Below are 20,280 nucleotides of genomic sequence, written 5' to 3'. Positions count from 1 at the left end.
GACCCACACAGACACTCTGAGAGCAAGTTTGTACTAGCTGGTGCTGGCCCAAATGGTCAGAGTTAGTGCTGGGGCAAAGCATGAACACTCTCCGGAAAGTGGGCACTGAACCAATTCAGGAGCATTTGGGAGAGAATTATGAGTGCACAGACTCAGTCTAATTGGTGTCTTTGGTAAAAAAGAGGCAGATGGAGAGGCCGTAAACGGTCACGCTTTTAGTGTGTGGCCTGAGAAATAGAAATGATAGTGACAACAGATAGAGGGACAGACGTGAAGAGAACAGGGTGAAACACTCGTGTGTGTGTGTGTGTGTGTGTGTGTGTGTGTGTGTGTGTGTATGTAAATGATAGTGACAACAGATAGAGGGACAGACGTGAAGAGAACAGGGTGAAACACTCGTGTGTGTGTGTGTGTGTGTGTGTGTGTGTGTGTGTGTGTGTGTATGTGTGTGTGTGTGGTGCGTGAGTGTATGTATAGTGTGTGTAGTGTGTGTTTCAGTGGGCAGGGCTTCCTATGAGTATGAGGGTGCTCGTGCATATGGAGGTCAGAGGTTGAGGTTGGGTGTCTTCCTCAATCATTCTCTGCCATATTAAGGCAGAATCTTTTACACGAACCCAGAGCTTTCCAATTCAGCTATTCTAGCTAGCTGGCTTGCTCCAAGGACCGCCTGTCTCCACCACCTGAACAATGGAATTATAAAGAGTTACTTACCCAGCATTTATGTGGGGGCTGGGGATTTGAACTCTGATCCTCATGCCTGCACAGCAACCACTTTACCCACTGAACCATCTCCCCAGCTTTTATTGTGACAAAATATATCCAACATGACATTCACCATGTTAATCATTTGGGGTCTATAATTTGGCGAATTAATGACATACACATAGTTGTGCAACCACCACCTCTGTGCCATCTCTAGACCTTGGTTTCACAGCTTACATGCATGAAAGAGTGACTCTCCATCTCTCAGTCCCTGGTCCCTGGGTAACCACTATTCTCTGGATTTGACTAATGTGGGAATTAATCATTCTTACCAGATGACTGCTGGGACGTATATCCAGTAGCAACGTTGTTTCTCAGGTCCAAAACCACGTTGCAGTATGTGTTCTGCATAATGGAGAGGGCTCCGTTAGGCTTCCTTCCTTCAGAGTGTAGGCCACGGTGAGCCATGGTGAGCTTTCCTATTAGAAGGCACTGGAGGGGTAAGACAAGGAAAGGATGTGTCTCTGTTTCTGCTTTTGTCTCTCTGGTCTCTGTCTCTGTCTCTGTCTCTGTCTCTCTCTCTCTCTCTCTGTCTCTGTGTCTGTATGTGTGTGTGTTCACTTATAATAAATTTGTTACCTGCTGCTGCCTGTGTCTGAGATCTTCCCTGCCTTTTAATTCTTCTCTTTTTTTGCCTTTTAATTCTTTAACTGGCCGAGCAAACAGACCTGACCGAGATCCTAGATAGTACCAGTTTCATCGCAGCAGAGAGACTCTGAGAGGATCTCTCCACCCTCTTTCATCTAGAAGTGCAAAACTGGGAAAGGCATGTCCTTTAGAAAGAGCAACAGCTCCATCCGTGTCAGCTCTGCGGTGGAGAACGATGTTTAATTGGGTTCCAATCAATCAGAATGGACGGTGGAACAAGAGTGGATGCTGAGACCAAACAGAACAGAAGCCAGAGGAAGCAGCAGAGACACTGGCTGGCCACCGCGCTCCGTCTGGACTGTTCCAGCGGATGCCAGCTCTTCGTCTGTGGGAACCCAAGTTTGAGATATTAGGAAGGACTGTGGCAAAGTCCCTGCTGCTCTGACTTCAGTCAGCTCTTCCCAGCATGCTGACAGCCCATGAAGAGAATGAAATAGACGGCAAGCAGTTATGACATTTTCTAGAATATTCCCAGTGTTGCTCACTCCTCCTCTAGCCTTACCCATCTCTACCCAGCAATACAGTTTTTCAGGCTACTGGGCCAAATAAATGAGAGTCACAAGTCTCCCTCAACAGTCCCCATCTGCATTAGCAGGAAGGCCTGGCCACTCCACTTCCAGGGCATGTCCACAAGCTAACCACTTTCCTGGCCCAGCCACCATCACTTCTTGCCTAGACTCTGCCGTCACCTCCTCACCGATGTCTTGTCCCCTTATGGTCTGTTCTCAGATTGACTGTGGAGGGATCCAGTCCAACAGAAGTCTGATTGTAAGACTCCCCTGTTGGAAGCACTCCCATGGCTTCACATCTCAGCAAAAGCCAAAGATACTGAATTTAGTCTCTTCCAGCCTTGGGGTCTTTTCACAGGCTGGTCCTCTGGCCAAGTCAGTTATTGCTCAGCCTAGTCAACCCTAGTCATTCTCCTGGTCTCATAATGGTTATTTCCTCAGGAAAGCCTGCCTTGAATCCTCATGCTCACAGTCGCCAATAGCCTACGCTAATTTTCAAAGACACAAACGGTGCAGTTGATCACTCCATGTTTATGTAACTACTAGTTTCATGCCTCTTTTTCCCTGTGTACTGTGTACTCAATAAGGCTGCAAGCAGCCAAAGGATCATTTGGCTCCGTCTGGCCGCAGGTTCAAGCAAGCCCTTTGTAGAGAGACGTGTGGTGTCAAACAGGAAGCAACGTGAAGAAAAGCCTTCTATGCGATGTGTCAAGCCTTCCAGGAAAGAAGCGGCTGTGAAGGTATTTTTATTCCTTTCTAAAACCACAAGGTCTATAAAGCACTCCCTCCCAGGGACCACAGGCAGCCCGTTAGCAGGAGAATACAGCCCAAGGAGGAATTTACATTCTATCGGGAGTCTTGAAGGAGGGACATTCTTCTCAATCCTGCACCTTATGTAATGATTTACAGTCGGGAACTGCGACAGCCAGTGGCAATTAGGAGAAGAGGTGGGTGCGAGGGCAGGAGACACGGTGCTGACGAGGTCCAGATAGTCGATTAGTCCTCTGCCTTCGGGAACCAACTATCATAAATGATGGAGTGAAACAGGGTGAACTCATCGCCACAGGCTTTTTCAAAAGACCAGGCTTGTGTGACCAGATCAGCTGGGTCCTCTGCTTGGGGGTCTCCCAAGCTACAAGAAAGGCCATGGCTGAGTTGCCGAGGGTCCTCTTCTAAGTTTATCTGCAGTTGGCAGAATTCAGTTCCTGTGGTAGGGTAGGTTCCCTCTGGTCCTGCTTGCTGCCGCCTGGTGTCACACTTAGCTCCCTAGTGTTCCCTCAGTCACGTTCTCATGGGTGTGTACAGCGTTCGTGTCCACAGTGCGTGCCAGTGGGAGGTACCTCTCTGATACTATGTCCTGAGCCACTAGAACCAAAATCACTGCTCTTACGAGCTCCCCCGTGGCAAGATGCCCCTGGGATAAGCCTCCCTTCTCTATCATAAGAATGGTAGTGTGCCATATTCTGAGATTCCACTCAACGTTCGAGGCCACTGCGCTGGGTCTGGGCAGAGGGAGAGTACTGAGGGTACTTGAGCATCCTGCCTACCAAGGGAAACCTGGTCCTAACTAAATCTGAGTACACTTTCCCTGCTACTCCGCCAAGTGCTTTTCAGCAGGTAACCTTGAGAATCCTCACCATGCACGGCTTTGCTTCCCTCGTCTCGTAGACCCCAGGGGCTTGGAGACCAGGTGCCTTTGCTCTACCTCACATGATCAGTGAAATGCACACTTGAGATTCTGAACTCCAGTCTCTGTGAATCCAGACCTCATTCCTACCCATTTTACCTCCTCAGAGATATCTCCCCCCCCCCCCCCCGCGCACCCCCATGCCGTGCCCCACCCAGCTGTGATCCTCACGGTTTATGGAGGTAAACACTGGCTTGGGATGATGAAGTAATGCATTCTAGACCACCAAGTTAGTGAGTAGCAGAGCAGCCTTCAATCTATTCTCCTTCTCTGACCCATGCTGTTGGCATGACATGCCATCGATGGACATTCCCCAGTTGCTTGCCAGGTAGAAGAAAACTTGGTAACAAATTTTCACCCAGACACTGTGGAAAATATATATGTTATCATCCCTATGTCGTTTAACCTGTAGTGAATAAAAAGCCATCGTGTTTTATGGCTAGCTTCATTCTCTATACTTCTTGCATAGAGACAGAACAGCTTTTGGGCAAACCTGTAAACAAATACTGTCACCTGGTGCAAATGTCATCATCTTGTCCCGTCTCGTGCCTTAGCACCCACAGTCAGCTCGACTGTCCTGACTCGGGCGCCCCTCTGCTTTCTCCTGTGTCTTCTCATTGCCTACAACTCCCAGTGACACAGACAGACTCTGGAAAGGTTGTCTACAAGATCTAATACCCCACTTCCCCTGTCCTGCAACTATGCTCCAGGAAGATGGCAGTAATTGAATTTTATTAGAGACTTTGTCCATTTCATTTTCATGCTTTGTCAGGTGGCAGTTTCGATTATAACTGCTGTCCTCTGTAAACACCGCATCTCCTGGTGGGCAGCTCCTCAGGCATAATGGCAGCTGGCCCCCAGTCATCCAGGCCAACGGTTCCATCCCGCTGTCCCTTCAGGAGCAGGGACAGTTATAAACCCTGGGAGCTCCACCAGTCCTGGTTTGTTGCCAGCCTGCACCTGAGCAAATAGCTCTGCCAAAAAAAATTCTTAGATCAGGAACCCCAACTGATCATCACTCTAAGCTCCTAATGTAATTACTGATCTAAACAATGAGCTCCAGGGCAGTGCTAAAAGCATTAGGAAACTGTTGCTAAGGAACTGGGTGTTTATATATTGCCTGTACAGTGTTTGGGCATTTCAGTAAGCAAGAAGGAAAAGTCGTCTTTGGCTAAGTTGTAAATAAAGTCATGACAGGGAAAGGGGTTAGCCAGAGAAAGGCATACGAAGATCCCGGGGTGGAGGGAACGCTGGTTAGCGCATGAGGAGTCAAGAGACCCAAGGAGGCGTGAAAGGCAGAGGAAGGTGCTCCAGAAAAATGGTCCTTGGGGCACATCAACCCTGCAGAGGGTATGGGCAGAAAAAAAGTAGAGTCCACTGTCTTAGAGCAGGAAGAGCAGAGAGAGGGCCACGTACAGGGGGGAAATGTGGGCTGCCGGTCCAAGTGGTCAGGAGAGTAATGCAGTGAATGGCGCCCCCTGGAGGACATAGTAAGAACTCTGACAAAAATATCTTTGAAGAAGAGTTATAAGCAAGCACCTTGAAGAGCACATCAGGAAAGGCCAGCAGAGGGAAAGATCGGGTCAAGAAGAAAAGGATAAATACGGTCCAGGATTCAGGAATCCACAGAGGAGGGAACGAGTGGAGAGCACGGGAGGCAAAACTCGGGTGGGAGCCCTCTGCATCCGAGGGGCAGAGGTGGGCCGGCACAAGAAGATGCAGGCAGGGCAATTAGGAGAAGGCACCGGAGTCTAAGGGTTGGCATCTGTAAACACACTCTGAAAGCCGGTTTTCTGAGGGACTGGGATCAGTGTGGAAGCTCATTAGTAGCCCTTGAGCTGTGTGGCTTCACAAGTTAGTAGAGGAGGGACTTGCCAGCTGGAGGGAATGTGAAGGGTGCCCAAAGATTCATCATCTCTCAACGGCTCTCCCTAATGACCAGATTATGATGAGGAGAATGGACAATTAAGGTTAGAGAGCAGCAGAGTGACTGTCCATTCCTACGGTCACAAACACCTCTGAATGTCAGTGTGATTTGCTTCAGTGAACGTTGACCAAATAGCCACAGGAAGAAAGGGGTACTTTTCTCAATATAAACATTTCACCAGAGCATGCATCTATTTAGAAAAGGTGGCTGGAATGTTCTGGTACTGTGTCTGCACTGAGAAGATACAGTTTTCTGTGTGCAGAAACAGAGAACGTCTTTCCAAAAACAAAAAAAAAATTAACCTGGGTGGAAGAACGACGGAACGATGTTGATTGTGATTATTCTTTTATCCGTATGTCATACTTTCTCTTATCTACTCACTGAACCATAGCATCCCAAATGTCTTCTAGCTGTTTCTGACCCACAGAGTCCTATCTCTGTGCTAATGATTACCCAGCAAACTGCTCCTGGGGTCAACAATTCTCCGTGTGCACATGACATTACAAACCAGGGCTTTGAGGAAACCACAGATAGCTTCCAGCTGATCTTGCTGCTGCTGAGGCCGGAGCACCTCCAAGTATAGCTATCAAGGACCAACATGCCCTATTCTTCAGCTCCTAGCTCCTAGGGCTCCTAGAAACAAGCACATTGGCCAGGCTCCTGTGCGTGTTTCTGGATTCTTCTGGGCTTATTCTCAGGTGGGACCTTGCAATAGAGGAGTTATATCCCATTTCCTCCACACCTGGAACTCTGGTGCTGTGTACAAATGTCTACACTTCCATTTAGCCCAGTGATGGAAACAGGAAGGAGATGCAATGAAAAGCTTTTTTTTAAATTACAGTTCAGTAGAGATGGGGGAGGGAAACTCAGAGAGGATGTCCAGAGCGAAACCAAACAGGAAGGTTTTAATGAGAATGTCCCCACAAGGAAATGACTCGTGGTTGGGGAAGAGGTGATGCCCATGGAGAGGGAAGCAGCCCAGGGTTGCTGTCTAGGAATGACAGGGCTTTCTTTTTGGTTCCCAGGATGGAGCACCCAGTTTTTAATCTTCTTCCCTGGGGATGTGAGAGAGGGGAGCTGTAAGGGGCAGTGATGGAGTGGTGGCTGTCACCACAGGACTGAGGAACACCTGGACTCTGCCCGTGGGAAGCTCAGCTAAGCTCACCAAGACCACATGGTCATGTGTCTGTTTAGAGAAAGGGTCAGAAGGTTCTGGAACTATGCCTGTCAAAAGGGATAGTTCTACCTGTGCCCAGAACAGAGAAGAAGAAAGAGAACATTCTCCCTAAAATGAAAGTACCTCAAAAAAATAAGAAAAAGAAAATTGAAAAAAAAAAAAACCCTATTTTAGAGGATGGAACTATGGTGCAGTGTTTCTTGTGGGCATGGCATAAACTGGCTATTCACAGCAGCTATGGTTTGTGCTTTCTGATTTAAAAATCAAGGCATGGTGGTTGACAGTGTTTTGTTGTTTCTGTTTTTTTTGTGAGCAAGAACTATATAAAATCATGGTACAAAACTACAGTCATAAATTAACAAAATTAATTTATTAAAAATGGAAGCCTCACATGGGGTTGAAAGCACCCTGGGAAATACCAGATGCATGGACACTGCTTTGAAGGGATGTGCATCTGAGGAGGGGTGAGGAACAAAACCTTACCAGTCACGGGCTCCTTTGCCGCTCAGGAACCACTGGGCAGGAAGGAGAAGCCGGAGCCGCTCCAGTGGGTTCAGGTGCGTTCCCGGGGGGCACTAGCACCAGGGAACTGGAGCTGAACTCTGACCCTTTGTTCCATGCCACGTGCCAGGCCAATCACAGCTGAAGCCGGGCCAACAGCAAGCTCAGCGGATGGCTGTGAGCTGATGTACTTCAGGAACGTGAATGTAGTGCAGCGTCGGGCACAGACAAGCATACATTCTTCTTTCTACCTTGTCTCAGGCAACGTTTGCAAAGACGCTGCAGCTTTGACAAGAGCCCGGTCACTGAAACACTTGCCATTTCTCAGACATTGAGGACTGAGGCATAGGTGTGCCCCATCTCATCTTACCCAGGTTAGTGGACAGTGAGAACACAGGGCCAGCCTGCCTGGCTGTTGCTGGGGGAGGGGGGGGTTCCCTGGTAGGACAAGGGTCTGTAAATACCCTGGAAGGAAAGATAGTTCATGGGTGAATCTCAGGGGAACAAATGCCTGCAAATTTAGGGAATAGCAGGACTCAAGGGCAGTAAGAGGTAGAGCAAAGGAGTGTGGAGCCCAAGAGTGCTTAGCCTGACTTGAGGACCGGCCTTGGCAGAAGGAAAATGGGCAGCTCCGTTACAGCAGAAGCCTGGGGACTTGTCACCCTCTTTGATCCAGTGGGAGTCTCCTTCCCTCTAGGAGTCAAAGGCCGCTTTACAACCCGCTCAGCAAAGCTCTCCTGCAAGGGCTAACTGTGGACCCCTGTCACTTCCACCCAAAACCTTCTCTCCACGGGGAGGGGAGGGGGAAGAGGGGAGGGGGGCAACTTGACCCCCAAACCCCGCCCCCCAGAGACTGCTGTCTTTCTCATTTCGTCATTTACACACTTTGCCCCAGTGACTCTGAACTTGACATCCATGCTTTGCCGCTGTCTGATGCCATGCAAGCATCACCCAGCCAGCCAGGCTTTGCAGTGGGCCTCAGGAGGGAGCAGCCAGAGTTCTCCATTACCAAAGCTGGTCAGTGGCTCCTGTCATTCACAGCTCAGCAGCTGAGAGCACTGGCTGCTCTTCCGGAGGACCTGAGTTCGGTTCCCAGGGACCACAGGGTGGCTCACAACCATCCACAATATCTGGTGCCCTCTTCTGGCCTGCAGGCATGCATGTGGGCAGCAGAATGCTGTGCACATGATAATAAACAAATCTTAAAACAAAAACAAAAACAAAAAACTAAGCCATTGGGTCACAGGAAGAATCAAGTCAGTTCAAATTAATGTGTATTGGGTATCTCCTATGTATGAGGGAGATTTTGAGGTGCGCATTAACCTTAGGTTTTGCCCTTCTGGGCCTTGCTGCATAGAGGGGAAATTAGGCTGAGAGCAGGCAGACTCGTCGCTTTTTATTCTTGTACTCATTAAAGAAAAAAAATCTCTATACTAAGTACCTACCATACACTATGCACCTTTCAATATTCAGGGAATATAGCAAAAAGCAGGGTTGGGAGCTTTGAATTAATTCCCAGCCCTGGCTCAGGTATAATTGTTCTTGAGCAAGTCTGCCAAATTCTCTGATCCCCAGACTTCTTACTTTAAGATAGTAAATTACAATAACAATCATAGTAATATTGTTTAAGTGTTCTTGGGAAGTCCAGAGGCAGTTGAGATTGGCACTGAATGCTTGGTGGTTGTTTAAGGCACTGTTCATCATATAGGGTAGCTAGATATACAAGCATCCAAGTAAAAAAGAGAACTATGTTCTCCTATACATGACCCAGTGTGTGGGTGGGGCAGGGCCCAGTGTGTGGGTGGGGCAGGGCCACAGCTATATACAGAGAGGCGGCATCCCGGGCTGGGACGACTTGGGAACAGGCTTCTTCAAGAGTCTGGGAGTTTTCCAAGAAAGATTGGTTTGCCCTTGAAAAGTTATGTTTGATGATACCTTGTATATACAATAAGCATGTGTATAGTATAGCTATATGATGAGTGTATTATATAGTATTACAGTCTCACAAACTGATTTATTCTAAACCATCCAAGCATCCAGTTTATACTCTGGGAACCACATGATTCTAGCTTCCCAGCTCGCTTTGTGGGCGCATTAGTGCTAAGTAAAGCCCCTTTACTTACTCATCAGGCTAATGCAAACAGAGATGGACTTGACATGTAAATGTGTTTTCATCTGCTGAAGGCTTAAAAAACAGCAGGATGCGTTTCATACAAAGCAAGGTTTGGAAGGAGTTTGAATACAGAGAAGTTGAGAAGCCGGAGAAAGTAAGGCCTGGTGCCAGGGTCATGATACTATGAAAGAGCTGGTTTCAGTCAGTGCCACAGAGTATGCGAGTCTCATTTTAGCAAAATACGATGCCATATTCTATTAATGCTAGTGTCTTTAATTTTACTGATTTTATGACTTTGATATATAAGCGCGGATTTCTTAGTCTTATATAAGCTCTAAGATAATCTGAGCTAAAATCTGGTTTTATATTAGGCAAATTTTAATAACATTAATAAAAACAGTCGAAGTCCAACATTAAACTGTTGAAAGACATGGTATGTTCTGATTTAGGAAAGGCTGCTGGCAACTCCCCTGGTGTAGAAAGAGGAAGTCCTGGCTGCAAAGGTCACTTCTCTGGATGAGAATATGTGGCATCAGATTCCTGGGAACATTCCAGAACGAGGCTGTGCTGGAAGTCAGGGTGCAAAGGAGCATATGTTTCTCAGAGTATACCCTCATTTTTTTCCTCAGCTGAACCTCCTGACTCTCAGGAGTGTCCCCTGAGTGCCGGGGTACAGTTATAAGCAGAATACATGCAGTCCCTGACATCTGCGCCCCCTGCCCCCTGCAAAGAGTTTGTAGTAGAGTGCCTGCTGTATTTAAATTCTTAACTTTCTCATCTTTCCCCTCCCACAGCCTCAAGTCTCCAGAGGCAGTGCCAAATTCCTACCCTATTTTTCAAATAAACATATTGCTTTTTAATTTATTCAGCCTACACCTAGAAGGGGAGACATGCTGGTTAGCCCAGGGGACTTCCCCAACTTCTGTCTCAGTGCTGGTCTGCTTCTAGGCTACCTAGGACACAAAGCAAGGGCTTTGGAACTAGGAAGCCAGCAGGCGGCGTATGAATGAGAATACACCGTACTGACTCTTATTTGCATACTCAGTTTCCCAGCTGATTGAACTGTTTGGGAAGGATTAGGAGGCGTGGTCTTGTTGGAGGAGGTGTAGACTCAGGCCATTCCCAGGGAGCTCTCTCTGCCTCTGAGCTGTGAATAAAGATGAGAGCTTGCATGTTCCACCATCATGGACTCTGAGCCTCTGAAACGGTTAACCCATGAAACACTTTTGTTCTTTGTCTTGGTAATGGCGTTTCGTCACAGCAGTAGCCAAGCAGCTCATCACGGAGCTACCCAGGCCAGTTCTTTAGCAGAAAAACTTGAGGTGGGTGTGTGTTTTGTTTTTCTTGGGGACACATGACTTAACTTATAAAGAAGGAAGGGGAGGGAAAAACGCAATGGAGAGGAGGAGCAAGGAGATAGTCTCAGACAAAGTCTGTGTTTGAGAAGACTTGAGCACAAATAATGCCTCAGATTCTCTCTCTCTCTCTCTCTCTCTCTCTCTCTCTCTCTCTCTCTCTCTCTTTTGGTGTGGGAGTAGGGAGTGTCATGTCCAGAAAAGGGGAAGCCAAGAGCTATTCTCCCACACTCAGGGGGCTTGAGTTGGTCACCAAGTCAACCTTCAACACACAAGTTCAAGTGTGGGATTCACTTTCACATGTTAACAAGCTGTGACGTCAGATGACTACCCAAAGCACTCAAGAGTCGCTGTTCCTCCCCACCTTCCAGCACCACAGGAAGTCCATGGCAGCCCATCCTAGTCAGAAGAGCTGCCTGATTCATCCTTCTGGAAGGCAAGAAGGTAAATCGGTCTCTGGAAGCCAGTCATACCTCCCTCTCCTCCACCCACCCACACCCTAGCTGTGTGGAGGAATCCAACCTCCACCTAGTCTCCTGGTCACCCAGTCCTTCCAGCTTTCTTAATCGCATATAACGAGAGTTCTAGGCCAGAGGCCTGACTCTAGGGGCTCCGGCATGCCAGTTCCAGCCTCTCACCTGGAGGAAAACAAAAGGTCATCATAAAAGGCAAGAAAGAATCAAATAGGCATTTGAGGAAGATGGAAAGGAAGCCCTTGGGCCCCTCTTAGGGGTACTGACCCAGCTGAAGTTTAAACACAGGAAGAACCGGGGCAGGAGCTGAGAGGGCGCATCTGAAGCAAGCTTTGGAGAAACTGCTCTGGCTGATCAGTATCTCAGCTCTGGTTCTGGAAAGCAGCCCTGGGGAAATCCTTCTTGTCCATGGGACAATCCATTCCCATTAGATAATTGTCTCTGCTCAGGGGTGATTTCATTGTGTGGCGATCTGACTATGGGGTCCTGGGAATCCAGAGGTCAGTGCCCCCAGAATCCACAGTGACTTTTAGCTCAATGACCAGTAGTTTTTCAAGGCACCTCTCTGGGTTACTCTTACCTCTGTGCCTTCAGTCTTAAAGAGGGAAGCAACAGGTGAGGCGTCACCAGTTTTCAGGCAGACACCCTTGAGTCATCAGCCTGACTGCATGCATAGATAAGTGACCTCTGACCCTAAGTTTTAAAGGAGACAAATGTATGATGGTCAGAGATGCCGCCTACCCTCCTGATTTAGTTACCCAGGGGACCCAGGTGGGGAGTCTGTGTCCTTCAGTAAAACCAGTTCCTTTGTATCTGTTGTAATTGCCTGTCTGAAACTCTGCCTTCTTAATATCTCTGCTGCCCAACTGTGTCCCACGAAACTATAGCGTTCCAGGGTGCAAGAAAGAATGTGACTATAGACAGAAGGATTTACCTGTTGCCCTAAGCCCTAGGACTGTGACTGTTCAGTCACATGGCAGATGTGAAGATGTGGCTGGGGTTAAAGACCTCAGGAAATAATACCAGTTATCCCAGGGGGCCCAGTTGAATCTTGCAAGTCTTTAAAAGGTGGGAAACTTCCCTGGCTGAGTTTAGGGCAGCTGAGACTGGAGGAAAGGCATAGAATGTGGGTGCATTGGACCCACCATTGCTAGCTTTCACAACACAGGAAGGAGTCATAACTCTTTGCGGAGGACAGCCAGGAGGAAGCGGAGACTTCTGGCAACAAGGGTAAGGAAGTGACTTCTGCCAACAGATGACCTCTGTTGAACCCAAGGGAGGGGACCCAGCCCTGCTGATACCTGGTATTAGCTTGTGAGACCTGTGCCAGCCTTCTGACCTAGAGAACTAAGATAACACATTTGTGTTATTTAGCTGTTATATTTGTGGTCATTTATCACAACAACAACAACAGACAACCAACATAGGAGTTCTGATCAAAACAGTTTGGGAGATGCTAGACGGTCAGTCAGTCAGTCGTGCTGACCCTGTGGTCACGAGAGATACAGAAGAGCAAGGCCAGTAAAACAAGGCAGCAGACCACTCATTCACACCAAACGGGAAAACTGAAGCTACAGCAATTCATGACGCCGCGTCGTGCTGTGTGCAAAGAGAACTGCTGCAGACCTGTGGCACCCACCTCTGTTGTCATAGTTACTCTAGAAAGAGAAAGATGCCCTGACAAAGGCCAGATCGGCTGCTTTAAGTGGTGAGAAGGTACCCTCAGGGTGGCCAGATGCTTCCACATTCATGTCAGAGATGTTTTCTGAAATTAGTATTCAGTCAGCTCTGCCTCAGATGAGATCACGGTCATTAACACTCGCAAAACAGGACGTCCATATTAATGATGGACACCTTTTAAGGGGGACTTGTTCTTACATCTTAAGAACCAGGGAGATAGATAGCAACATCAGCAAAGCTTTGAAATGAGTATTGCCCCCAAATTAACTGTTAATTACCGGCCACTTCTCACAGCCCATTTCCTATCCTTCTCTAACTTAATCCTTCTCTCTGTTCTAGCCACACTGGAACATTTCTTATGCCTTGGACATGCCATCTTTACCCCTCAGCCCCAGAGCCCTTCCTCCAGATGTTTGCATGCTCCACATCCTCGTTCCACTCATTCAAGTCTCTGCCACTGTCCCCACTTCAGATAGGTCTTCCCAGGTTACTTTGTTTAAAACAGACACCTCCAGCCCCAAATGCTTAGCCTCCTTCCTGGACTTACACACTTATTTCTTTACACAGCCTCATTCCCCCGCTCTGTCCCCAGCAGAATATACCCTGAGTGGGGACCAAGACCCTGTCTCTCGCCCACTGCCGTATCTCTCCGGAGCTCCCAGTGCATAATGGAATCTTTGTTCCCTGTTGCTCTTTCCCCTCTCTGCCACTGAAACACTGGCTCCCCTTGCACTCCAGTGTATTCCAAATCTAAGTTCTTCCCATAGTCAGTGCAACTGGCATGGCAGATTATTTTTCAAAGATGGCCGTCACAGTGAATACTGCATGTCTGTACAAACCCATGCTGATACCACTCCCTTTGATGAGTATATCCGGGTTCCCTCTTACTCATTTACATTGGCCTGGAAATACGGCGGTACTTTTCCTTGATGCACCGTAACTTCTAAGGTTTAAAGCAGTTGGCCTTATTTTCTTGGGTCTCTGGTGACAGAGACTTCATGTTGTGTGGAAGCCTACACCACAGGAGAGGACCTCAGTGTCTAACCAGAAAAACAGCCAAATTGAGATCTCCACTGACAGCCAGCACCGGCTTCCATATGTGTAAGGTTGTCACTGACATGACAGAGCTAGCTGTTCATTGTCTGACTAGAGGCACAGAAGATAAGCTAGGAAAACTACCAATCGGTCCCCCATATCTCCTGGAGATTATAATATTGCAAGACACAATATAGGAATGTGTCACTGGAACAAGGTTATTGGCTGTTAAAATCAAGTGCAGTTCCTATCATATTCTTCTGTCTCAGAGGAGCTCAAGGATGCAGTTTCCAACCTCCCAAGTCACAGTATGTGCCTCAGGTTTTTTTTTTTTTTTTTTCCAGTGGCTGTAACAAAATATCCTGACCAAAAGCAATTTAGGGGACAAAGGGTTTATTCTGGCTGGGAGTTCAAGGTACAGCACCATTGCAGGGGTGTCACATGGCAGGAGCTGGAGACTCAGTTCCTTTATCTGTGAAATGGAACAATAGGATCTCCCTCACCAGGATGTCATAAGGAAGAAATGACCGGATGAGTGTAACTGAACACTATTCAAGAAAAGTCTGAGATCCAAGAAGGATGCGCTGGCGTTAGCGAGGCTGCGAGAGTCGGTAATGGTCTCAGAGACAGAGCTGGGGAGCTCTGCCTGGAGCATACCTCAGAAGAGCCTCGGGCCTGTATCCTCCTCTCCCCTCGCTCCCGCAACCATCTCCAACACCGCCCCAGCTGCCCTCCTTGCTTGATTCTTGGGCCACTTAAGCCACGGGCCCCTGGGACTCACTCCCTGGGAAAACTCTGCCTCCATCTTTTCCCGTATCTCGCTTGAAGTCTGGCAGAAGGGCCAACTGGCAACACAGCCAGAAAACCCACTTAATGCCCTTGGTTTCCCACGAGCTCGTGGCAGAGCGCTCCCATTTGCACCAAGTGCTGTGTGTTAAAATAGGCAGTTGGAAACATTCCTGGCAGATGGTGCTAAATATAGAGCCGGTGACAGATTGGCCCCACTGCGAGGCTCCTCTCCTGCTGGTTAAGAGTGTGCCAGAGCCAAGAAGCCTTTCTTCCAGCTTCTCCTTCCCGGAAGACTGTGGCAATGACCCAAGCCAAAGCATCCGCCATGCTAGACATCTGCTAAGATTGAGAGGAGGGAGCTGCACCCCAGGATGAGCCCCAGCACTCTACTGGGGTGGGGTGCTGAAGAAAGGGTGAGATAGGGAGCTGTCATAAACTGACTTCTATTAACTGGCCCCTCTAAAGGATTAGCAGACGAACAAAAATCCATTGGCTCGAAATAGAGGTAAGTTGCACAACAATTAAAGGTGAAAGTTGGAAGGTCAGGGTATGGAGAGTCCTGCTCTTGCCTCATTCTAGAGTCTTGAGCTTGGTAAGGTTCCTTAACAATTAGGGACCTCAGTTTCTTTCATCTGCAGAATGGGTATAATAATGGGACCTACTTCACATGAAGATGAAATAGTGTAATGTAGGCTGTATCTGGTAAAAATACCTTTCAAACAGATGGTAGCTATTTTATATAAGGGACCAAGGAGAGAAAGAGAGAGAGAGAAAGAGAGAGAGAGAGAGAGAGAGAGAGAGAGAGAGAGAGAGCCCAAATAACTGAGGGATGTCTGGCTGAAAGGAATATTTTGGCCAAGAGTAAAATTGATGTTTAAAGTATAGTCCCAGGCTAGTGAGACGGCATGCAAGCCTGATGTCCTGAGTTCAGTTCCCAGAACCCACATGAAAGGAGAGGACAGACTCTCAAAAGTTACCCTTTGGGGTTGGGGATTTAGCTCAGTGGTAGAGCGCTTGCCTAGTAAGCGCAAGGCCCTGGGTTCGATCCTCAGCTCCAAAAAAAAAAAGTTACCCTTTGACCTCTGCACATGCACCATGGCATACACACACACAAATAAAACAGTGAGAAATCAATAAAATCGAAATATTATCAAGGTGCAAATTTCTAAACCGTTTCCCTGTCTGAGGAGATTGAAATGAGCAGCAGCATACAGACCTGGGTAGAGTGTTGGAGGGAAAAGGCGGCTTCCAGGGGTGGGGGACACTCTAGGGCTCAGACCATCTTTTAAAAAACTACTAGTTTATTGTACTGGTTGGTTTGTGGTACTAGGGATCGAGCCCAGGGCCTTGCACACGTGAGGCCAGCACCCTCCCACTGAATTATATTCGTAGCCTTTTTTACTTTCTCGTTAGGTCTCAGGAGAGAATCTCCGTGAGTTGTTCAGGCTGGCCTCAGGTTTGTGACAGGGTGGCCCTATGCTGTGGATGTCTCTGCCGCAGGCCACGTGCCTTCATGACCACGTCTGTGGCTTGCTTTTGTCTCATTCTATTTCCCAAAGTTTGCCATTACCATTTCTGAGTGTTTGTCTTAGCCTCTGTGTTGTGGTAGCACCATGTCCATGGCGAGCTAGAATGAATGTTCCTGACAACTTGAGCCTGCCCCGTGGAGTCAGAGGAGCTTTTCCCACACAATTTTCCCAATGGGAGATTACAGTGAGGGCAACATTTCCACAAGTATTACGCACAATGTTCAGGACTCTGGCTCCAAAAATGGCAGACTTGAACATGTCTTTAGAATCCCCACTCTCCTAGGACTCATACCCTGTGTGAGGACAGGCTAGCTGCCTTTCTACACAAGCCCCAACATTCCAGAAGCTTCCTTCAGGTGCCACACGGACACTAGAATATGAAGAAATGGGATGGAATGCCTCTGCTCCACACAGTAATACAAGGATTCAGGCTGCCAGAGGCTCCTTAGGTTGCCTGGGCAGCACCATCATCCAGAAGCTGATGGAGAAGGCACACAGAGAACCAAGGCAGAAACAATGTGATGCACGCCACTTGCATTCACATGTGGTTGGCTAGAGTTTGGTCATGTGACCCTATATAACACAAAGGAGGTCGGGATGTGTAGTTTCTCTGACTGTCCAGGTAGAGGAGAGAAAATGGGGGTTCTGGTGCTCCAGCTGGACCTTTTCAAACTCTTCCAGAACTATTGTCAAGGGACCAAGAGACATTCTGAAGAGGAACTCTGGAGAAATTCCCTGAAGATTTTCAAATTTTCTGTGGTATTTTTGACTTGAACTTGCTAATAGTTGTCCAGCATCTATATCTCTTCCTCTTAAATTGGAAAATCAAACATCTCAGTTTCCCTGGCATGTGTGGTCAATGAGTATCTCTTTTTTGAGGGGAAAAATAACCCACCAGTTATCATTTGAAAGAAAGCTATTTCAGTGTAAGACTTGGGGTTTCATGCTGTATGTCAACACTGGAGTTTTAGTATTGAATTTCTAAATGGCCTTATTAAATAAAAAACATGGATATATAGGGGTGAAAACCTGAGAGATCAGGGAAATAGGGAAAGCCACAGCTAACCTTACCTCACCAACGCCACTCGTCGCCTGTGCCTTGCTGTTCTGCCATCTGATTTGCTCTCTCTGTCCAGCTACATCACTTCCTCTTTCTGCCCAACTCGATCACTTCCTGTTTGTCTGTACAGACCTCCAGACCCCTAGAATGCTAGGATTAAAGGCGTGTGCTACCACTGCCTAACCTCTATGTTTAATCTAGTGGCTGTTCTGTTCTCTGACCCCCAGATAAGTTTATTGGGGTGCACAATGTGATTGACCACAAGAGCCAGCTCTGCAATGACATGGAATAACTCCCCAGAGTTTCAAATGGGAGACATCACACCCTTTCTCCATTCCTGCTGGAGTGAGTGATATGCATTGATGCAATAGCACTTGTGTGTTTACAGCAGTCTTTTATGATCATTTCAAAGACATTAAAGTTTTCAACAGTATTAGTGGATGTAAGGTATTAAAACATAAACCAAAACACCATTATTGGTGAACCTTACAATAACATTGTTGCATGTACAGCTTTCTGCAATGGTGAGGTACAAACATTTCATAGTCACTGTTCTTGATGAATACTTCACTTTTTTACCCTGTGCACACTTCTGATACCTCTTACACTTTATTACATTACTTTTTTTCACAGACTATTAGATCTATTTGTTGTTGTTGTTGTTGTGAATCAGAACCAAATGGGTGGTTATGAACTACATATACTTCCTTTCCCTACTGATTATAAAGGCTTGGGAAATGGTTTAACTACGAGGTTCCCCCACCCCCCACGGGCTCATGTGTTAGGGCCTCCTTGTGGGATGGTAGTGTTACTTTAGGAGGTTCTAAGAATGTAAGGGAGATGGGCTGGACTGGAGGAAGCAGTTCTCCAGGCTTAGGGCTTGGCAGTGTCTATCCACAACCTCTTCCTGTCCTGCTGATGGCTTCCTGTCAGCACCGTGATGCTCTGCCCAATCACGTGGCTCCAAGAAACAGTAGCTTGAACTTTAGTAACCATGAGCTAAATAACTCCTCCTCCTTGTATGTTTTTTTTTTTTCTGGATATTTTTGTCATAGGCATACAAAAGGTACTAATACAGTAGTATTAACAAGTTTACTAGGCATTTTTATGCATATCAGAATTTGAGTATCATGTCTTCTTTCATTCATTTCCCAGAGCCCAACATGGAGTACGTACTTCATATATGCATGATGGGTGAATGAAAGGACAAACAAATCATATAAAATGGTATGCTTACAGGCTGGAGAGATGGCTCAATGGTTAAGAGCACTGGGCGCTCTTCCAGAGGACCCAGGTTCAATTCCCAGCACCCACATAATAGCTCACAACTGTCTATAAGTCCAGTTTTAGGGGATCTGACACCCTCACACAGACATGCATGCAGGCAAAACACTGATGCACATAAAATAAATAAATAAATCTTGAGGGGAAAAAATAGTATGCTTATAAATAAATCTGCTACTGAAACTAAAGAACTAAAATTAAAAAAATCATTTTACAATGTTGATTGTTTTATTTTACCAACATTAAAAGTTCAGATTATTCTGAGAATGCAGAGTCAGAGTGGACAATGAAGCCATTACAGGGTCTGTCAAGTTCCTATGGTGACATCACACTGAGGTAAAATAATATTTATAAGAACACAGAGTGTTATTGGCACAGCCTCTGTGTTACTGGTGTTCTAGTTCCAAGGTGTAAGAATAATTTATCTAGTATCTAAATCAATGTCAAGAACATTTATTCTTGACAATTCATTATCAAATGCCAGAGTCTTTACCAGTCTCCCCCCAAACAAAGACAATTGCAAGTTTTCAAGAGGTGTCACATCACTTCCTGGATCTATCCCCCACCCCAACCCAATACTCCGCACCCTCTACCACCCTGGATGTTTCTGCTCTGCATTTTCAGTCTCATCATCCTCTACTATTATCCCTCAACATTTTGTACCGGGCCCTATCTTCTCTCCACTTCTAGACTGTAACCCATCTTCATCAATTATAAATAATTACCATGTATTATACAAGGTGCCCAATTTGCTGCCCCACCTCCTTGCCTGAGCTCCAGCTCTGTACCTCTGAGAAAAGTTTATAAAGCACAGGCTTTGCTTTTACAAGTAAAAGAAAAATAGCAGTCAATTTTTGAGTTGATTGAGCATATAGATTATGCAAAATACTTTCACATGTCAAATATGTGCAAATATTACATGCCAACCACTCATCAACTAGCACATGCTCTGTTTTCCTTGAGATGTATAAAATAGCTCTCCTCTGTAGGATAAACATCAAATTTCAAAAGCTATGTCAAGAAGTATCTGAGGGATAATGCCAATCATGCTACAATGGAACCTTACTTGGTTGGAAATCTGAACACCTAATTTTGCAGCACCTACTGATGCTAGCCTCTTGGACTTCAGAGGGACAGTACACATGCATTTCCATAGCACTTGGAAGTATAGCTCCTCCTTGCCCTCGTTACTTGAGAATTAACCCCTACACAGGGACATCTGATGATAAGAGGCATTCCTCTGCCTGAGAAGGCAGGCAAATACAAGGTCCATGGCTTATTCCTCAAGACCTACAGCCAGTTCTGGTGCATATACCACTTTGATAACTACAAAAATCCAGTAGACAAAATCCAAAGCCACATATGAAGGGGAAGCAGGGATTTCTCCCTATGGTCAATGGCAGGAGGAAGAAAGGCTTTTTAACTCCCTCCTTTTGCCCTAGTGTGCTTCAGTCTTCTATGAGTATTTCCCCATTTCAGTTTTACTCCAGATGGTGAGGATGAGGAATCTTGGACTTGCCCAACAAACCAGAAGGACTCATTTGTGTGATGATGTATTCATTCATCTAACATGAACGTTTGTGACTAATAATGTCACTGCTCTGAGTGCCAATCACACATCAGCAATGGAAAGTCCCTACTCAGAGGGCCTTTATAGTATAGTGTACATAAAACCTATACCAAGTCAGACAAGAGGCTTCTATCCAAAAAAACAAAGCAGAGAGAGTGGAGAGAGATTGTCAAGGCATTAC

The 20,280-nt window shown here is 46.7% G+C and overlaps 1 non-coding gene across 1 annotated transcript; it reads left to right on the top strand.

The window, feature by feature from the left end:
* The first annotated feature begins 15,635 nt into the window (after positions 1–15,635).
* Positions 15,636–15,716, top strand: Trnat-agu. The gene has a single exon. It is a non-coding gene; the product is annotated as a tRNA-Thr (tRNA).
* Positions 15,717–20,280: the final 4,564 nt, after the last annotated feature.

This window comes from Onychomys torridus, chromosome 11 (assembly GCF_903995425.1).
Source record: "Onychomys torridus chromosome 11, mOncTor1.1, whole genome shotgun sequence".
Taxonomy (NCBI): Eukaryota; Metazoa; Chordata; class Mammalia; order Rodentia; family Cricetidae; genus Onychomys; species Onychomys torridus.
The sequence above is the reverse complement of the archived record's forward strand: the minus strand, read 5'-3'. Positions and strand labels throughout refer to the sequence as shown.